The sequence below is a fragment of the Piliocolobus tephrosceles genome, chromosome 2 (assembly GCF_002776525.5).
Source record: "Piliocolobus tephrosceles isolate RC106 chromosome 2, ASM277652v3, whole genome shotgun sequence".
Lineage (NCBI taxonomy): Eukaryota > Metazoa > Chordata > Mammalia > Primates > Cercopithecidae > Piliocolobus > Piliocolobus tephrosceles.
In genome coordinates this window covers 89698838-89716402 of record NC_045435.1, presented here as the reverse complement: position 1 = coordinate 89716402, position 17565 = coordinate 89698838, and the positions used below count along the sequence as shown (strand labels likewise).

Below are 17565 nucleotides of genomic sequence, written 5' to 3'. Positions count from 1 at the left end.
CCAGGCTTATAACAAGACACTGCCTAGGCCTGTGCTATATTCAGGGAGACAGCGGCAAGGGGAATTAGTTTGAAGTTTCCATGAAAATTTTCTTAATCTGGTTCTTCTGACTTCCCACCAACTGCACCTCTTTTTTAAGTCTAGAGAGTCATGTTCATCTCAACCTTGACATGTTATGCTTGTTCTCAGGTGCACTGAGGGTCACAACAGAAAGAAACTGCCATACTGCTTCCACCTGCAGCAGAAAATGTCTTCCTGGACTTTCTCCCTTATTATGTGATTACCACTGTTAGGTCAGCCTGCCTGTGGACAAACTGACACAGGGTGTGTGTGCGCATGTGCAAATCCGTGTGACCACATCTCGGGCCCAGGGCATGGACTGAGAGATCCCAAGACAGAGCTGTCATGGCTCTCCCTGCATGCCAGGTTGGCACTCCAGAAGGTGACAATGCATACTTCACTATGGCAGTGTCCTGCCTTCGACTCTCGCAGAGCAGTGTTCTGAGAGAGATCTGTGAGCTCCTTCAGTAGGGAGCCTGCTCTGACGGACACAGAATGAGCTGGAGCCTGCATATAAATTATAAGTAAAACAGCTGCTTGAACTACCTTTCCTAGAATGTTTATTTATGCCATTGACAACTGCCTTCCTAAGAATGGCATCTGCTTTATGTGAAGACTGCAGGCATCGACCAGACCCTGCCATTCCTTGGCCACACAACCTCCGGGGAGCAGACTACCAAAACTAGATTGGAGGCCTGGCCCAGAGAAAGGCTTCTCTCATGTGAACAGATCAAGACGCCCCCCACCCCAACTCAGGGCGGCTCATCTCATGGCAATGAGGCAGCGGGAACAAAATAACTGACCAAGTGACAGCAGCTACATGAGAGAGGTCAACATGGAACATGGTTCCTGGGGGACGGGTGAGGGGTTTCCTACTGAGAGATGGGCTGGGCAGAATTGGATGATACAGGATAGGGGGACAGGAGTGGGAAGGGCATTCCCGGTGGGAAGCAGAACTTGAACAAAGGCAGGGTGTGGTCTGAAGAGCATGCAGGTGACTAGGGCTAGGGGAGGGGGTGACTGGGGCTAGGGGAGGGGCTGACGATGATTGCCAGGTAAGACAGTCAAGTCAGGCAAGGGCATAACACAGAGGGCTCTGGCCAGTGTTCTTAAGCAATGGAGAAGCCGAGGAGAGACTAGGGAGAGTCTACCGACCCCTGCTAGGCAAGGCAGTCCCTGGGGTGGACAGGCAGATGCTTGGTGATGGTCAAAGAGGGAAGGGAGAACAGAGTATAAATGCTTCACTGAGAAACAAATCAGGATTCTCCAAATGGCTCCCAGGGCTGCTGGGACCTGGATGGGGCTTCCACAGGAGCCTTGCTGGCACCTGCAGCCCTCCCTAAAGACTAGCTGATGAAGCAAGCCAGAGCCTGCACATTCTAGCAAAAAATTCCTTCCTGACTCCCAACCAGCGGACACCCTGAAGGCTACTCCCTGAAGTGCCTACCTCAGGGGAAGTAGTGGTGTTTGGACGAACGGAGGCAAGATGGTGCACTTCCGGGTTCTTCTTCACCACCAACTCTTCCCGCGCGCGCGAAAATGCAGCCGGCGCCCAGGAAGGTGCAGATCAACTGGGCATGCGCCAGGTGACGTCAATCCGAAGAGACCAAGATTTACCTGGTCGCACCTGCGGAACGCCCCCCGACACGCCCGTGCCCCGCCTATTGCCCTCCCACTCCTAGAAAAGCCGCTCTCAGCCAGCGTCCCACGCGGCCTTCCTGAGTCTCTCACTCCTGTCGGGATGTCGGGACAGCAGGAACTCCGTCCGAGAGCCCCACGGGGGGACACTCTGCTGGCCTCCTTCGCCGGAGGCCGACAGACTTCTCCCCCACACCTTAGGTTACCAAAATAAACTTGCAGTTTTGCTCCTACAATTGCCTACCCGCTGGTTCTTTTGCGCCCGCTGGGCTGGTCTTAGAAAAAACCAATCAAGTGGCAGACACCTGCCCTGGGTAAGGGCAGAGAAGGAAAAGCAGACAGGGCTCTTCTTTCCCCACAGTGGGCTGGTGGGGCAAGACCCCCCAGCCACAAAGGTAGACTCCTTTCCAAAGGGGTTCTGTTAACCTGAACCACCTGGCAGAAGTAGGCGGGGACTACGGGAAAGTGTCCAGCCTTTGGGAGGAGTGCTTTGCAAATACCACGCCCTTTCTCAGCTCTCAAGCAAGGTCAAACAGCTGCTACCACCCTCCTGGAGCCCCAGAGACATTCAAGTGCCTCAGCAAAGGCCAAGTTATTCATTAATAAATGAGAAAACACCCAACTATCTAAATGACTTTAAAAAAAGCCCAGCAATCTGGCGAGTGGGGTGCAGCACTAGCTCTGCAGATGGCATGAGGTTAAAAATGACCCCAGCCTGGGATGCTGTGCTAAGAGCAGGGGCTCAAAAAAGATAAAGATCCACATCTGTGGCAGAAGCAGGTGAACAAATGAACAGGCCACATCAGTGGGAGAGACAAGGTGTACCTCAGCCTTCCTGACAAAGAGTGATTCATAAATAGGATAATGGGCATTCATGGGAACAAAAATCGCTTTTGGTGACACTGGCCTGAATCACAAGATACGGCCCCTTGCTGCCTGGAACAGTGGAGGGAACAGCAGACCACTTGAAGCTCACCCCTACCCGAGAGACTCAAAGAGCCTCAGACCTGGAGGGCTTGCAGGATCACCCATTCTAGATCCTCAATTTAACCCATGGGAAAACCTGGGAAATGGCACTCAGGGAAAAGGAAAAGATTTGTCCAAAGTCACAGAACCCATCAGCGGTAGCTGCAAGTCTCCCTCCAGGTCGTCCTGATGCCTGGCCCTCGGAGACGAGAGAGAGGCTATCAAGAGTGGAAGAGTGGTGTCGAGTTTCTAAAGAGCTCTGATTCTACCCGCCTCTCCTGCGCTCCCCACACAGTTCAGACCTGGCCCCAGTGCTCAGATACGGCCACAGCCAGCCCAAGTCCAAGCCTAGGCCCTGCTGGACACTCAGTAGGAAAGCAGGCAGGGCCCTAGGTGCACAGCCTCCCCAGGAATCTAGAGACACTTCGCTCACCCTGAGACCTTTAAATCAGACTCAACGCCTCACCACCCCCACTCCCCACCTCACACCCTTCCCAAATCTTGCCATCTTCTCCTTCCTTCCCAATCCCTAGTCTTCTCTACCACCTCCTTAGCACCCCACCACAACCAAGCCCCCAGCCATTTCCCTCCACCCTTGCCTGCCAGCCAGCCTTCCCCTCTACTCTGGAGAATACAGCTGCCTCCTGCATTTTTCCCTCTTTCTCCAACCTATCTCCCCTAAGTCTCTCTCCATCTTATCAATCCACACATTCCTAGCCTCCTCTTCAAAGATACTGGTCAGACCACACTGCACCTCTGCTCAAAGCTCTCACTGGGTCTCCATACCCCCAGGACAATAGCCATTCATCTCAACCTCACATCTGCTCTGTCCAGAACACTCTTACACCCCACATTTTGTCTCAAATCATGAAATACCTCCCCTGATAACCCCCAAGAAAACACACCATCTGGCCAGTCCTAGAGGCCAGGTCAAAGGCCACCTCCTCAAAGCAGCCTTCTAAGATTCCCAGGCAAAGGAATCCTCTGGGCCTACCCAGTGCATATCAGGGTCTGACCGCAGGCCCAGGGCACAGGCCTGTGGCCATTCCTGTTCACAGTTGGCTTTACTACCCCTTCCCTTTAAGAACCTCTCAGCACGGGGCATCTTCTAGCGCACCTCAAGGCCTAGCCCAGAGTCTGGGCTAAACAACCTTCAGAAACTCTACCAATTGAACTGCTACCCTCTTCACCAACTCCAGAAGAGTAAACCTCAGAAACGCTGATGGCTGGAGGGCAGGAGAGTCATGACCTGGGCTGGGGCCCTCTCCATAGCCTACTTGCCTATTAACGGACGTACTCCCACATTTCTCACCCCTGCCCACATCTCCACGCCTAGACCTTGCACCTATGCCCTTACCTCGTCCCAGAGCCTTCAGGAGGAAGAAGCCTTTGAGGAAGGATTTCAGGGGGTCTCAAATACAGCCCTGCTCAGGACAGAGTCTGACTGACCTGTTTCCTAATGTTTGAAATCCTTTTTATCAGGGACAAAACTTACAAATAAAATTAGAGCTGTGCAGGGTTGGTATTATTTCTTTCTTAAATGTTCAACAAGACTTCAATGAAGCAATCTTGGCCTGAAGTTTTCTTTGGGAAAATATTTTAGTTATAGTACTGTACAGATTTTCTATTTCTTCTCCAGTCAGTGTTATTAATTTATGTCTTTCAAGATGTCTGTTTCACCTAAGTTACTGAATTTACTGGCACAAAGTGACTTATATTGTTCTCTTAATAGCCTTTCAATGTCTGTAAGATCTGTAGTGATGTTCACTGATATTGCTAATTTGTGTCATTTTTCTTTATCAGACCAGTTAAAGGTTTATCAATTTTGGCACATGCCTCCATCTCATCTCCTCAGACTTGGTGTTTCAACAATGGGTTTGCTCCTCAGTCTCCTCTCTCTGGAAGGACCCCTCACTGGATGAGTACACCTGCCTCTGGATGGCACATGAAGCGTGGGGGCAGCATCAATCCACACTGCTGTCTGAATGTAGTACCACTGCTAGAAGCAGGTCAATCAACAACCAGGCCTACAGGAGGAGGGAGGAAGAGGAGAGGCTGCTCTGTGTCCTCCTGTTGTCCCTTCCCACCCACAGTAAGATGAAGATCTCTCTTTCCTTGCTCCCCCCAGTCTCCTTTGTGGGCTAGGTCTACCTTGGGCACAAAGATAAAATAAGAACCCTGACCTCAAGAATCTCAAGTTTACTCAAAGGAGCAGACTTAGAAAATGTAACTGTGCCAGGAGTAGCAAGGAAAGCTTTACTAAATATCTGGTACACTTAGGGAATTAGAAAGGGATAGGCGTTGCTAGGGAAGGAAGTAATCCTTAAACTCAATTCTAAATGCCCGCTGCGGGATTACGAGGCGGCTAAAGAAGACAGAGCAGTCCTGGGAGTGGTAACTGCCTACAAAGACATGAGAGCGAAGCAACAGCACTGTCACAGCTTGCAGAGCAGACGCATAGAGCTGGCCCAGCCTCACCTGATGGTGTCAGGGGCAGGGCTCACAAGGCATTCCTCCAGCGCCGTGGGCATGAGGGCTGACGCCCTGAACGGGCACTGTGGTAGCCTACAAGATGTGTCATGGGAGGAAAGGGGAAGACCAGAAGTCAGGTGAGATCCTCCACTCCCAGCCTGGACCTGCCCCAGCCTGCTGCTGTTTGTGTGTCTGTGTTTGGGAGGGGAGTTAAGGTTAAAATGAGGGCTGGGAACTGTCACTGGGGGCAAGTGTGCCAAAGCAGGAGGGCTTGAGCTCAGGAGATAAGGAATAAGCCTCTCCCTCTTCCTAAGACTTCCCAAGGACTCAATCTTTCAGGAGCTGCTGCCTAGAGCTCTCCCTTCCAGAAGGAAATAAGGGAAGCAGGAAAGGATTAAGAGAGAGACATTCAACTTCTCATGTAAGGTCTTCCCACCCTTCTTGAGCTTCCTGAAGAAGCTAGAGACTCAACTCATAGGTACAGAAACACTTTCCAACCCCCAGGTGACAGGCCTCATTAGCTCTGAGTACACCTGCTATGATGTCCATGGGAAACTGCCCTCTGTTCAACAGTTAAGAGAACAAGGCCTCAGAATCCCAGCCCCCTAAGAAGAGGCCAAACTGGCCCCACTTTGAGCCTTTCCAGTTCTGATTTGGGCCCGGGGAAAAAAATCAAAAGAGATGGGCACATAGTGCCTGAAGGTGACAGGAAGAGACAAACAATGTTGGGGCAAACTTGGCAGGCTCCCCAGTGTCACCTTGTGCCCATCCTCAGGTCCAGTGCAGCCCCATGCTGGGGTGGAAGGACTTCCTGTTAGGTGTGGCCGCGGTGGGAGCTGTGTTCCAAGGGCACTTAGCAGGTAGGGCAGTCACCCGGAGTCTGACTCACCCTGAAGATGGAGTGATGAGAAGTCAGCTGAACACCACCATGCCTGGGACCAGAAACTGCACAGATCTCTACTGCCCAGACACTGGGAGGGAGCAAGGGGGATACTCTGCTTCTCCTGGGCAGGCTGAGATCTCGTCAGGCTGCAAAGCTCCTCACTCTGGGTCCCCTGCACTCAATGTGCTGCTAGGATGACTTGATCCAAGCATCCACTCTATCTGCAGACCACACCAAGAGTTCCTAGAGGGCAGACGTTTGCTGTTACCAGTTTGTACCCACAGGCCTGACACCAACTACAGCAGGCACAGCACAGTGGTGCACAGGAGCAGGGAAATCCTGGCTCCATTTCATCTTGTCTGTGTGACCGTGGGCAAGTTATACGACCTGTCTGGCCTCAGTTTCCTCATCTACAAAAATGAGGATAATCATACTGACATCCTATCACCATTACAAGAAGGAAATGATGGAGAAAAGCCTGCAGGTTAGGGAGACGAAGCAGTCGAGCCTGAAGAGCAGGGAGAATCAGGCTAGGGCAGGAAGGAAAGGACTGCAGAAAAGCCAGCGGGGCACAGGCCCAGAACGGTGTGCCTCTGCAGAGGTCATGGTAAGCTTCCACGCCCATCATCTTTATCAGATGTTCTCAGCAATCCTGTGAGCAGACAGGGCAGTGTTGTAATACCTGCTTCACCAAGACATTAGAAGATGATGTCAGATGATCTGTGCAGTGAAGACAGATCTGATTCCCCATTCAGTGCTTCACCAAGAGTCAGCAGGAGCAGGTGGGGACGACCATCCAAGAGGCTGGGATTAGCTAAGAGTCACTGCTCTCCTGTGGGTTCTTGTGTTCCCTAAAGGCTTCTGAGCAGAGCAAGAACAAAGCGCTGAGCGGGAGGCTGGGAGAACAGCAAGGAGGTTAGAGATAAGGATTGGAGATAAGGACGGGAACTAGGTCAGTAGCCGTGGACTAGAACAAGGAGGTGCCTCAACGCTGTGGGGAGACAGGGAGGAGCAGAAACAACTGAGGTTCTGCTGCTGACTCACTGGGGGAAGGAAGGCGCCTTTGACAAAAAGGTGGTGGTGCCTAGGGGACAAAGAGAGAGGGTGCGGCAGCCTTCAGGCATTCTAACGGTGGGGCTTGATACCCAGGGCCTGACGAAGGCTGGCGCCAAGGGATAGCGCCTGTCAATGTGCCCTCAGCGGTGGAAATGAGGGCCTGTTCCACTCAGAAGACAGGCATGCCGGGCCCCACCATCCATATGGCACCTCAAGGCCCAGGCCACGGCATGCAGAGCCAGCACAGCTCCTCGCCAGGCCCGTCGCGCGGCCCTGCCCAGATATCCTACTTGTGTGTGTATCAGGAGTGTGGGGAGCCAGCCCAAGTCAACTCTGATCCTATTCTTGGTGCACATGCTCAAGGGAGGCACTAGAGAGCTCCTCCAGCAGACTTGATTAGTTGACAGATACTGACTGGCTCCCCCGTGCCAGATACTCCACGCTGGGTACTGAGGAGAAAGAGTAACGAGTAGGCACCTAGTGCCCACAGAACAGGGCAGGGATTCTTATCCTCGGTGAACAGATTCCAGAGGTCAATGACCAGACAGAAACACAGGCGGGTGTGAGAAGGTGAATCTTAGTGGATGAGAAATCTGGAGCTCTTCAGATTCTCAAGGGGATGGCGACCCACACAGGAAAAGGGAAGGTGTCAAAAGCCAGGGAAGGCAGTGAGTTTTTTTTTTTTTTTTTTTTGAAGTGTCTATGGAGGCTTTCCAAAGGAAGTGTCACCTTAAAGGATGAGTGGGAGTGGGGACAGAGCGACAGAGGGGGAAAGAGAGCAGAGGGAACAACTAGAACCATTAGTGTGCAAAGGGCCCCTCCCACTGCCCTGAGACTTCACCCACGCTGGCCCCAGCAGGAAATAACCTCTTGGAAGGTCACACAGAGGGCAAGGCAAAGACCAGTCCCTTCCCTTTCCTTCATATGCAGCCAGACTGGAAGAGTTCCTCTGGGAAGTCTGGCCTGGCTCCAACCTCCCTCCACAGTCCTTCCTGTAGGAGGCGCTGTGGTAGGCAGGAAGCCCAGCCTGCAGCCCTGGACTGGGCAGGCGGTGGGAACATCAGGACACACTGCTTACCAGTGGTGGGACCTCCCTGAGGCTCTGTCTCCTCCCCTACCAAAGTGGGGCTGGCGCTACTTTAGCAGGGGCATGTGAGGATTACACAAGACAACTTGGGTCTACCATGTGGTTGGTACAGGGCCCCACATGACCCTGCACCATGAAAAACTGCCTGCTGGCTGGGCGCGGTGGCTCACGCCTGTAATTCCAGCACTTTGGGAGGCCAAGGCAGGTAGATCACAAGGTCAGGAGTTTGAGACCAGCCTGGCCAATATGGTGAAAACCTGTCTCTACTAAAAATTAAAAAATTAGCCGGGCATGGTGGCGGGCATCTGTAGTCCCAGCTACTCAGGAGGCTGAGCAGGAGAATCGCTTGAACTCGGAGGTGGAGGTTGCAGTGAGCCGAGATTGCACCACTGCACTCCACCCTGGGCGACAGAGTGAGACTCCATCTCAAAAAAAAAAAACAAAAGAAAAGAAAAACTGCCTGCTGACATCTTGCAGTGTTCCAAGTCCTGCTGTCCATCAGTGATGGGCCTAATTCGAACCCTGGTTCTTGCTGCATCCCTCTTAGGGAACCAGGTGTGCCCTCTGTTCTCACTCACCCCTTGCCCTGACACGAAAACCAAGAAAGCACTTAACAAGAACTCAGGACCCAGGACCCAGGGCCCAGATCCATGCTGGGAAACAGAAGGCCTATTACTATTAGACCAACCAGAAGAAAAACTGATCTACATTTGCATTTTTTTGAGACAGGGTCTTGCTCTGTTGTCCAGCTGTCCAGGCTAGAATGCAGTGGTACAATCATAGCTTACCGCAGCCTGAAATTCCTGGGCTCAAGTAACCCTTCTACCTCAGCCTCCTGCATAGGAGTAGCTAGGACTACAGGGGCGTGCCACCATGCACTGCTTTTTTTTTTTTTTTTTTGGCGGGGGACGGTACAGACAGGGTCTAACTATATTGCCAAGGTTGGTTTTGAGCTCCTGGGCTTAAGTAATCCTCCTGCCTTGGCCTCCCAAAGTGCTGGATTATAGGCATGACCCACATGTCCAGCCCATTTTTTAAATGTAACAACATTCATGTGAATGGAGCACATTATCCTTTTCTGAAAGAGCTACTTTTTTTGGCCAAGTCTCTGTAGATACTAAACTTTTAATTTTTTTTTTTTTTTTTTGAGACGGAGTCTCACTCTATCGCCCAGGCTGGAGTACAGTGGCCGGATCTCAGCTCACTGCAAGCTCCGCCTCCCGGGTTTACGCCATTCTCCTGCCTCAGCCTCCCGAGTAGCTGGGACTACAGGCGCCCGCCACCTCGCCCGGCTAGTTTTTTGTATTTTTTAGCAGAGACGGGGTTTCACCGTGTTGGCCAGGATGGTCTCGATCTCCTGACCTCGTGATCCACCCGTCTCGGCCTCCCAAAGTGCTGGGATTACAGGCTTGAGCCACCGCGCCCGGCCTAAACTTTTAATTTTTAAAAGTGAAGCTCAAATGGAAATAACCTGTGTCCATAAATGGATGAATGAGTAAAGAAAATTCAGTATATACACACAATGAAATACTATTCAGGCTTTAAAAAAAAAAGAGGAAATCCCATCATTTGCAACAACATGGATGAATCTGGGGAACATTATGCTAAGCGAAATAAGCCAGGCTCAGAAAGACAAATACTGCACGATCTCACTTATATGTAGAATCTAAAACAGTAGAACTGGCCAGCTACTGGGATTACACACCTGTAATCCCAGTACTTTGGAAGACTGACGCGGGTGGATTGCTTGTACTCGGGAGTTCCAGACCAGCCTGGGCAACATGGCAAAATTCCGTCTCTACAAAAAATATAAAAAATTAGCTGGGTGTGACGGCACACACCTGTAGTCTCAGCTACCCAGGAAGCTGAGGTGGGAGGACCAACCAGCCCAGGAGGTCAAGGCTGCAGTGAGCTGTAATTGAACTGCTGCACTCCAGCCTTGGCAACAGAGTGAGACCCCTATCTCAAAAAAATTAAAAATTAAAATAAGAAAATAAAAAGTAGAATTCACCAAAATAGAGACTAGAAGGGTGGTTACAGAGGCTGCAGTTGTGGGGGAGATGGAGAAAGGAAGATGCTGGTCAAAGGATACAAAATTCCAGTTAGACAGGAGGAGTGTGTTTACCAAAGCTACTGCACAGCATGGTGATCGGTTAATAATAATGGATATTTCAAAACTGCTGAGCCTAGATTTGAAAGTCTCACCACAAAAAATGTGAAATCAGCTTGATTTAATCTTTCTACAATGTATACATACACTGAAACATCACATTGTATACCATAAACATACAGCTATTATTTATCAATTAACAATTTTAAAAAAAATCTTTTTAGGGCTGGGCACGGTGGCTCAAGCCTGTAATCCCAGCACTTTGGGAGGCCGAGGCAGGCGGCTCGCAAGGTCAGGAGATCGAGACCATCCTGGCTAACATGGTGAAACCCCGTCTCTACTGAAAACACAAAAAATTAGCTGGGTGTGGTGGCGGGTGCCTGTAGTCCCAGCTACTTGGGAAGCTGAGGAAGGAGAATGACGTGAACCTGGGAGGTGGAGCTTGCAGTAAGCCGAGATCGCGCCACTGCACTCCAGCCTGGGCGACAGAGCCAGACTCTGTCTCAAAAAAAAAAAAAAAAAAGTATTTTTAATGAGGATCAAATTAAGAATGACCTATCTGCTATCTGATTCCCTTAGGGGTGTCAAGAGGCCCCCACCTACAAGAACAAGAACAGGCACCACCCATCTGTGAAGTTTCCCCACAGAATCCTTAATTCGGACCCCACCACAAAACTCGGTGTGGGCCAAAGGTCACGACCACTTTTAGCAGACAGGTGTTCTTCCCATGCCTTCTAATGATAACCATCCCAGACATACGATTTTACCTTTATTTCCCTGCATGAGATTTTGTTTGACATCTGTCTTCCTTCCTAGACTAGAAGCTCTCAGAGGCCTGTCCATCACTGCTCGCAGCACCTGGCACTAACAGCAGCTGGACCAATACTAAAGGAACCACCCAGGGAGGCAGGAGGCACATGCTAACTTCCCATGTTACAGGAACTTCTGTTGTCTGAGCCTTCCAACAGCACCCACATATTAGGTTATCACTAGCCTTGTTGCACAGATGCAAGAACTGAGGCTGGTCAAGGTCTGTGCATGTCATACCTAATACTCTTTCCACTGGCTAGAGCTCAAGTTTTGGGAAATAAAACAGAAGCCCAGCTCCCTGCTGCCACATCCTCAGTTCCTTCTACCACATATGCTGCTTGTTTATCCCTTGGTTGTCTGTTCTATCCTCCTTTCCAACAACTATCTGCACCTCTGCTTCTCTCCTGCAAAATGAGGACAAAAATCCCAACCCTGCCCACCTCTTGGAAGTGTGGTTTTAACTAGGTTCCATAAAATTGGAAGATTTTCCATTAGAAGGTGAGCTCTGGGCAGTGCCAAACCCAAATATCACTCTTCTCTATTCTGTATGTCTTACAACAACGCTGTCATTTCTTTGGTAATAACAGTATGCCAGGCAACTGATTATTCCACTAATTAAACAGTAGTATTGATATTATTGAAAATAATCAATAGTTAATCACTATAAAAATCTAATAAGGTCAGCACTCCTTTCTCCTTCCACAGATGAGAAAAATGGAAGCCTAGGGCAATTAAGTAATCCATCCAGAGTCACACAGCTAGAGGCTGCCAGGACCCGAACAACAGGACAGGCTTCAGGCATAGGCTAATTCCCTCTAGAACCCCTGCCCTTTGTTCTTGTCCCACTCCTGTCCTAACCTTTCACATGCAAATGGTTTCAAGGGTGTCTAGGGCTCCTCCACATCACATGACAGAGTTGACAGTTCTTCCTGGTGTCATTTCAGAGAGATACAGTCAAACCCATCGAGAGCCCCAGATATGGTCATTTCTTGGCCAAGAACTCCAGTCCCAAAAGGCATCACAAGGAAATAAAAGAGCAATGCATGTAGAGGTGTTTAGAGCTGTGTTTCTCACAAGAGGGAGAAGTGGAACTATGCAGTGAGCCCAACACCTGTAGGGCACAGTTATGCAGGCCAGCATTCATGTGATGGGCCAGGGGAGGCATTAAAATAGCGAGGGTAGCACTATGCAACAGAAATGCACAGGAACGCCAGGGGGAAGAGTCCTATACTACACACTCATGATCGCAACCATGGCAATACCATACATACAAATGGCCAAAGACTTCCTGGACTCGCACTCAACTGTGGGTAGTATTTTTTCCATCTTCCTTAATTCTGCTGTCAAAATGACTTAATAATAAAAGTAACCAGAGGAACCTAGCTGGCTGTGGCTCACTATCTTGACTCATATCCTGAACAGATTCTCTTGACCCTCACCTGGCTAAATGGGAAAGCAGGAAACCATGGCTGGCACTCAGGCCTGATACAGCCTTGTCAATGCCTAATGACTTTTCTCAAGCTTGGAAAAAAAAAAAGTCCAGCTTTGCTGGTGCAGAAGAGGGCAGATTGAGCCTGTACACACCAGCGTACCTCTGCAGCCTGGGACTCTAACCACAGTAACAAATGGCAGCAGCCAACTGCAGACTAAGCCCCCTTAAATCAGGACAGACATCTCCATTATGTCTGTGGGGGAGGGGGGGACTAAAATGTCAGTTAAGAAACTAACTGACGGTGAGCAATGAAGTCACCTCCCCATTCTCTCACCCTACCCCACCATTTCCCTTTTCTTGAAGGGGAAAAAAGTCTCCTCCACCACAAAGCAGAATTCACAACCACTAGGACTTCCTCACCATTCTAAGCTCACAAGGCGAGCAGCAGTGAGCAAATCACAAAGGCAAATGATAAAGTCACTGCAGACTGGAAGACCTCTCCCCCGGTGGGAGACAGCGTTGCATGGCACCCAGAAACCCCTTCCCCATTGCCTCATAGCGGACAGCCAGAGGAGTCAGGCAGAGGGGGTCCCCCTGGTCAGTTCCAGGGACTGGAACAACCACCCAGACTCTCTGGTCCTGAGGACATGTGGCTGCTACCTGACCATCTCCAGATCCGTCAGGCCTGCAGAACAAAAGGTGACCTTTCTCTGCAAACTCTGGCTGGTAGATAGGATCCTTAGGCTGAGCCCAGGAGAGAAGAAGAGCAAGCCCAACCACTACGTGTTCACTCCCGCTGGATCCAACAGACAGCAAGCAAAGGCCTGAAAACCTCAGTGGGTGGCCCCTGTAAATGATACCCCTTCACCTCCCACACACACTTTAGTCCCATGGGCCTTTTCACATCAATTCTGGGGCCCCTAAAACAGTTTCCCTGATAGCTGCCAACGGCCTTCACTCAAACCTGGCACCAGATGCACCAACGTCAATAGCATCTATGTGACCTCTCACGTGAGTGGATTTGTTCTTAAAATGGGGTGGGTCAAGGGAATACGAGCCACCATTTATTAAAAGAATACGTATTTCCACTGGGTGCAGTGACTCACGCCTATAATCCCAGCACTTTGGGAGGCTGAGGAGGGTGGATCACAAGGTTAGGAGATCAAGACCAGCCTTGCCAACATGGTGAATCCCTGTCTCTACTAAAAATACAAAAATTAGCTGGGTGTGGTGGCAGGCACCTGTAGTCCCAGCTACACGGGAGGCTGAGGCAGGACAATTGCTTAAAACCAGAAGGCGGAGGTTGCAGTGAGCCAAGATTGCGCCACTGCACTCCAGCCTGGGCAAAAGAGCGAAACTCCATCTCAAAAAAAAAACCAAAAAGGTTATTTCCCAACCAACCGATAGCCAACACCACAGCTGGGACATCAGGGTTCCTGGTATCCATGTCACACCATTGGCTTATTTAAAGCCTGTGACCAACTAAAATGCCCAGTTCTTTTCCAATGTTGGTGGCTGTCAAAGCACCCCTAGTCCATGTCTAAACTACAGATCGAAGAAACCTAACTGACTTCACAATCACCCAGTGAAGTTCTTCTTCCTGCTGTCATCGCCACAGCCTGCACATTTTTTAAATAAACTCCTGGACTTGTCCTCATGGGCAAGTCTGTTTTCCCCTGAGGAAAATCTCAGCCCATCCAACTCCCAAATCCATGTGCCTGCCTAGCTGCTTCTTCATTTGAATGTTTACAGAGTCTCTGAGTCTTGTCATGGGGCAGACAAAAAGGTGACTAAAGCGAGATGGCTGCCCTCAGGGAGGTCAAGGGCAGGGAAGGGGGAAGCAGACAGGGGAACAGATAACCACCCTACAGTGCACCCAAAGCCTGAGTGCTGCTGGGAATGAGAGAAGGTGGGACCTGAGAACACCTGGAGGGCCAGGTGGACAGGCTGTCCAGGGAGAGAAGAGGGAAGATGCAGATTGAGCGGGCAGAGGGGAATGTTAGGGTCACTAGAAGGAGCAAGTGTGTCCAGGCAGAGAGTGGTGATATCCAAGGGCACTGGGGAAGTGGGATGGGCCTGCCTCATGGGCTAGACTTTATCTCACAAGCACTGAGAAGCTGGACGACAGGTAGAGAGGTGGCAACAATATGATTAGAGTATTATTTATAAAGAGCATTTAGCAAAGGCCAGAAAGCAAAGGGGCCCCCCAAAAAACAAGCTGGATGTGAGTTAGGAGAGCCACCTTCTCACCCCAAGGACAGCAGAAGAGCAGCTGACTCTGAGTCTGCCGGGAGGGACAGTCCCTTCCAACCGCATGCTGCCATGTGGTGCTTGCTCATCTACTTACACTTCATTCTTGTGCACACCAGGGCCTCTGGCCCTCACAACCACCCCAGAATCAGGTATTATCACTGCATACAAATGACCAGGTTCAGAACGACTAAGAAACTTAACCAACGGTTCACAGCTAATAAAAGATAGGCCCACATTTAAACAGGGGGCTTTCTGACTGCATCAGGCTTTCAAAATTCTCTCAAATAAACAGCCCCAAGGCTTAGGTATGCTTTCTGCCTAACAGCCAGAGAAATGTGATCTCATCTATTCTTACACCAAATGAGAAAAATAAGAAAACCACCAAACTGGTAGGGCTGCAGAGGCCTCAGATATGAGCTGATAGAGGATAAACTAGCAGCAGCCCAGGAAATGGTTATAAATACACCTACCAAATCAGAATCTTCCATGGTAAGACCTGGGAATCTGAATGTTCAAAGAGCCCACCCACTCCTGGGTCACATCTCTAATACATGGACCAGTTGAGGAACCTCTGGGTGAGACCACATGCTGCCTCCTCTTCAAGAGGCTGACCTAGAAGAGAAAGCGGCCTGCATGAGGCCACACTCAGCTGCCTGAGGGCTACCGTGGTCACCAAGGTGGGCTCTGGACATAGGGCAGGCAGGATGGGAAGAAACGCAGAGAAATCATTCATAAGGGGCTAGGCTCAGTGTCTCACGCCTGTAATCCCAACACTTTGAGAGGCTGAGGCAGGAAGATTCCTTGAGCCCAGGAGTTCAAGACTAGCCTGGGAAACATGGTGAAACCCTGTCTCTACCACAAAAAAAGACAAAGTCGGGAGTGGCAGTGTGCACCTGTAGTCCCAGTTACTTGGGGGGCTGAGGTAGGGGAATCATCTGAGCCCAGGAGGTCGAGGCTGCAGTGAGCCAAGATTGCACCACTGTACTCCATCCTGGGTGACAGAGTGAGTTCCTGTCACCACCGCACCCACCCCCCCAAAATAAAAATCATTCATACAATGTAAATATCCGGAGGGCCACAGGAGATCCAGGTGAAGTGTGCGGCAAGAGAAAGACAGAAGCCAGGGCCAGACCTCGGGTCTGGACCTCAGGTAGACTGGTGTATCCAATGTACCATGTTCCCAGTTATTGTATGGGCTCCCCAGAGCCCAAGCTCTTCCCTTCACTTATGAAAGCTCCACCTTGAGTCTTGGGGGAGGGAGAGCCTGCCCCTCACTACAGAAGCCAAAAGTGCCCCACTCACTTTCCCAGCCTGCCTTGCAGCAGGAAGTTAACTCTGGCCCTGTTGATCCAAAATGCCCATAAGAGACTCCAAATGAGCTGTGACCTGCAGAGAGGTAGGGGTGGGGTGGCACAGACTTCTCTCTAGGGGAGCTGCAATAAGATTTGATTCAAGATTGATTCCAGGGCACAGGGCAACAGGGCTAACTGTAGTATCTAGTAATCGAAGGCAGTAGTAGTTTCCTCATCGAGCCATTTTCTGTTTCTCTTGTGAAATGTTGGGCTTCTTTCAGGCTATGTACCTCTAAGGCTGGCTTTCTTTTTTTTTTTTTTTGAGACAGAGTGTCTCGTTCTGTCGCCCAGGCTGGAGTGCAGTGGCGCGATCTTGGCTCACTGCAAGCTCTGCCTCCCGGGTTCATGCCATTCTCCTGCCTCAGCCTCCTGAGTAGCTGGGACTACAGGTCTTTCTTTCTTTTTAATTTTTTTTTTCTTTTACTCCTGGTAAGCTGTGAGTAGCATGATTTTTAAAATAACAAGCATTTTGTTTTCTTCTAAAACCAGCCAGAATGGATTTCTTTTGTTTGCAAATAAGTGCCTTGGCTACAATGGCCATTTATAGCAGTAACCTAACAACGAAGTGTGTGGCAGGCCAGGTCTCACTAACGCAGGCCTCCATTATGTTTTAGTACTGACTGAGTAGCTAGGTTAAATATTAAAAGCTCGCCGGCGCGGTGGTTCACGCCTGTAATCCCTCCATTTTGGGAGGCCCAGGCGGGTGGATCACCTGAAGTCAGGAGTTTGAGACCAGCCTGGCCAACATGGTGAAACCCTGGCTCTACTAAAAATACAAAAAATTAGCCAAGCATGGTGGTGGGCACCTGTAATCCCAGCTTCTCAGGAGGCTGAGGCAGGAGAATCACTTGAACCCGGGAGGCGGAGGTTGCAGTGAGCTGAGATCATGCCACTGCACTCCAGCCTGGCCAACAGAGCGAGACTCCATCTCAAAAAAAAAATACACACACACACACACATATATATGTAAAGCTGATAGAACACTGCCCTTACAAAAAGGCTAGAATGTAACTAAAGCCCACCAAGAGTCTGGCCTAGGCCTTTCCTGGGCCTTGAAGCATGACAAGATAATGAAGGAATTCTTAACAGGACCTGTTATAGGATTAAATAAGTTGTATTGGAGGTCTCAAGAAACTCCCCAGGCCTCCACAAACAAGTTTATTGGGAGACTGAAAGAACTCCCCAAACCTCCATGATTTAGCAGAAGACAAGATAAGGGTAATCACCCCAGCACCTGGACCCATTTTTATTAAGTAAATTTACTGAGGGTCCAGAGGAAGGTCTTCAGCACTTTACAGGGCTCAAAGTTGTGTTACATTCCACTGTTCATCCACTCCCCAACGAGAACCTGAGGTAAAGGCAGGGCAAAAGTTGTGATGCCCACTCTGCAAATGGAGGAGCTGGGACTCGGGATGTTAAGTGTTCTGTGAGCCTGGTCCCAAAGGC

The 17565-nt window shown here is 50.2% G+C and overlaps 1 protein-coding gene across 3 annotated transcripts in view; it reads right to left on the bottom strand.

Annotated features, from left to right (window-relative positions):
* CCDC12 (coiled-coil domain containing 12) overlaps positions 1 to 17565 on the bottom strand; it is a 55775-nt gene that overhangs the window by 22383 nt on the left and 15827 nt on the right. The window lies entirely within an intron of this gene.